Here is a 4,149-nt window from a genome sequence, read left to right as displayed (position 1 = left end):
GAGAGGATCCCTTTTATACTGGGAACGTGGTTTACATCCAGCTGGGCTTACAGTATCTCACAAAAATGAGTACACCCCTCACATTTTTGAAAATGTTTTAATTATATCTTTTCATGTGACAGCACTGAAGAAATGACACTTTGCTACAATGTAAAGTAGTGAGTGTACAGCTTGTATAAGTGTCGGTTCACACTATGGCGACACGACTTCGGGGCGACTTAATGAAGTCGCCGTGCATCCCGACTTCGGTGCGGCTTGCACCGACTTCACATAATGGAAGTCAATGCAAGTCGCTCTGACTTCGCCCAAAAGTAGTGCAGGGACCTTTTTCTAAGTCGGAGCGACTTGAGTCGCTCCTATGAGAATGGTTTCAATTGCACAGAATGGAGCACGACTTGTCAGGCGACCAGTCGGAACAGTGTGAACCGGCACTAACAGTGTACATTTGCTGTCCCCTCAAAATAACTCAACACACAGCCATTAATGTCTAAACCGCTGGCAACAAAAGTGAGTACACCCCTTAGTGAAAATGTCCAAATTGGGCCCAATCAGCAACCCGCCCCCCTCCATTGTCACGTGACTCATTAGTGTTACAAGTTCTCAGGTGTGAATGGGGATCAGATGCGTTAAATTTGGTGTTATCGCTCTCACTCTCTCATATTGGTCACTGGAAGTTCAACATGGCACCTCATGGCGAAGAACTCTCTGAAGATCTGAAAAAAAGAATTGTTTCTCTACATAAAGATGGCCTAGGCTATAAGAAGATTGCCAAGACCCTGAAACTGAGCTGCAGAACAGTGGCCAAGAAGATACAGCTGTTTAACAGGACAGGTTTCACTCAGAACAGGCCTCGCTGGGGTCGACCAAAGATGTTGAGTGCACGTGCTCAGCGTCATATCCAGAGGTTGTCTTTGGTTATTAGATGTATGAGCGCTGCCAGTATTGCTGCAGAGGTTGAAGGGGTGGGGGGTCAGCCTGTCAGTGCTCAGACCATACGTGGCACACTGCATCAAATTGGTCTGCATGGCTGTCGTCCCAGAAGGAAGCCTCTTCTAAAGATAATGCACAAGAAAGTCCGCAAACAGTTTGCTGAAGACAAGCAGACTAAAGCCCCGTACACACGTACCGATTGTTGGCCGTAAATTGTTGGCCAACGTCCGATCTGCCGATTGTTGGCTTGTTAGTATGATGCTTCCGACAACCAACTGCGAATTTTCGGCCGAAAAAAATCTGGTGTGCATGCTATAAAATTTTTGTTAGCCAACAAAGAACGGCCGATTGTTCCTCAGTCAGTACAGATTTCGGCAGACAAAAAATCAGATGAGCAAGACTGGGCATGCTCAGAGAAGAAAAAATACACTGAAAGTCAACCAGAACATGACATCACTTCTGAAGTTGGTTTTTGTTGGCCAACAAAAGTCCAGTGCAAGTCTAGAGCACATTTCAACCAACAAACAACACTGGACAAAAGACGGCCGATCAGTTGGCCAACAATCTGTGTGTGTGTACGGGGCTTTAGGATATGGATTACTGGAACCATGTCCTGTGGTCTAATTAAACCAAGATAAACTTGTTAGGTTCAGATGGTGTCATGTGTGTGTGGCGGCAACCAGGTGAGGAGTGCAAAGACAAGTGTGTCTTATCTACAGTCAAGAATGGTGGTGGGAGTGTCATTGTCTGGGGCTGCATGAGTGCTGCCGGGACCGGGGAGCTACAGTTCATTGAGGGAACCATGAATGCCAACATGTACTGTGACATACTGAATCAGAGCCTGACCCCCCCCCCCCCCTTTCAGAGACTGGATGGCAGGGCAATATTCCAACATTAAAACGACCCCAAACACACCTCCAAGACAACCACTGCCTTGCTAAAGAAGCTGAGGGTAAAGGTGATGGACTGGCCAAGCATGTCTCCAGACCTAAACCCTATTAAGCATCTGTGAGGCATCCTCAAATGGAAGGTGGAGGAGGGCAAGGTCTCTAACATCCACCAGCTCCGTGATGTCATAACGGAGGAGTGGAAGAGGACTGAAGTGGCAACCTGTGAAGCTCTGGTGAACTCCATGGCCAAGAGGGTTAAGGGAAAATAATGGTGGCCACACCCAATATTGACACTTTGGGCCCAAATTGGACATTTTCACTTAGGGGTGTACTCACTTTTGTTGCCAGCAGTTTAGACATTAGTGGCTGTGTGTTGAGTTATTTTGAGGGGACAGCAAATTTACACTGTTATACAAGCTGTACAATCACTACTTTACATTGTAGCAAAGTGTCATTTCTTCAGTGTTGTCACATGAAAAGATAGAATAAAATATTTACAAAAATGTGAGGGGTGTACTCACTTTTGTGAGATACTGTAGGGAGTACAACTGTGACCCTTGATAGACCAGGACTTGAACTGGCCCCTGATAGAATGTTAGGGAGCAGTCCTGTGGCCCTTGATAGAACGATAGGGAGTAGTCCCAGATAGAAGGGAACAGAACTGTGGCCCCTGAACAACAGATAGGGAGTAGTACTGTGGCCCAGGACCACAACTCAACTGGGGCCCTTGATAAACAGATTGGGAAGTAGTCCTGTGGAGATAGATAGACAGACAGACAGTGCTGGGACAAGGTCACATGGTGCCCAGTGCAAAGATGGCAAACTGCGCCCCCCCCCCCCCCCCCAGTTCAGCTGCTTGATCGTTCTTACAGGCTTCTACTGGCTTGCTCGGGAGATCGGGGAGCCGCCCGGAGAAGGAATCCGCTGTAAAAAATTTTAAAGCGTCGCGTATGGAGATTTTTAAGTACCGAAGTATGACGCCATTCCACGAGTGTGCGCAATTTTAACCACTTGCCGACTGCCGCCCGACTATATACGGCAGCAGTCAGCCCCTCCCAGGCAAAGTGACGTACCGGTACGTCACTAGCCTGGGAGCGAATAGGGGGCGAGCGCGCGCCGCCGGAGGCGCGCTCCCGCTCATACCCGACGAAGCCGGCGCGTGTGACCGGCGGACCCGATGTCCGCCGGTCACTCGCGATCGTCGGGTAGAGAGGGAGAAAGGCAGGCGGCTAATGTAAACAAAGCTGCCTGTCATTCTCCCCTGTGTAAAAGCACAGATCACTCGGCCCTGCTATGTAGGACCGTTGATCTGTGCTGTTACACACACAGCCACATCCAATGACAGTTAGAAACACGCCCCTAGGGACACACTTAACCCCTCCCTCTCCAATAAAGTTAACCCCTTCACTGCCAGTGTCATTTTTAAAGTAACAGTGCATATGTATAGCACTGATTACTGTAGTAATGTCACTGGTACCCCCAAAAGTGTCAAAAACGTCAGTCAAGGGTCCGATCTGTCTGCCGCAATGTCGCAGTACCGCAAAAAAGAAAAAAAAAATCACAGATCGCCGCCATTACGCGTTAAAAAAAAAAAAACAACAAAAATGACAAAAATCTTTCCCTTAGTTAGTAAACGCAATAACTTTTGCGCAAACCAATCAAAATACGCTTATTGTGATTTTTTTTACCAAACATAGGTAGCAGAAAACAAATTGGCCAAATATTTAAAAAAATTTTGATTTTTACATTTTTTTTTGGGGGGGGGGGGATTTCATATAAAAAAAATGTGAAAAATATTGTTATTTTTTAAAAATAAACGCTCTTTTTTTGTTTATAGCGCAAAAAGTAAAAATTGCAGAGGTGATCAAATACCATCAAAAGAAAGCTCTGTTTGTGGGAAAAAAAGGACGTAAATTTAGTTTGGGTACGGCGTCGCACGACCGCGCAATTGTCCGTTAAAGTCGCAATTGCAAAAAGTGGCCTGGATGTAAGACAGCAAAATCCTCCGGTGGTAAAGTGGTTAAAGCATGACATGTCAGGTATCCGTTTACTTGGTGTAACATTATTTTTCACATTATACAAAAAATTTAGACTAACTTTAGTGTTTTTTTTTATTCATGAAACTGTTATTAATACAACAAAAAAAAAACACTTTTGAAAAATTGCTGCGCAAATACTGTGTGACATAAAATAGTTGCAATGACCGCCATTTTATTCTCTAATAAAATTATATATATAATGTTTGGGGGTTCTGAGTAATTTTCTAGCAAACAAAAATGATGATTTTTACATGTAGGTGAGGAGTGCCAAAATATGCCCGGTATAGAAG

The sequence above is a fragment of the Pelophylax lessonae genome (assembly GCF_965119305.1).
Source record: "Pelophylax lessonae genome assembly, chromosome: 3".
NCBI classification, from domain to species: Eukaryota; Metazoa; Chordata; class Amphibia; order Anura; family Ranidae; genus Pelophylax; species Pelophylax lessonae.
The sequence above is the reverse complement of the archived record's forward strand: the minus strand, read 5'-3'. Positions refer to the sequence as shown.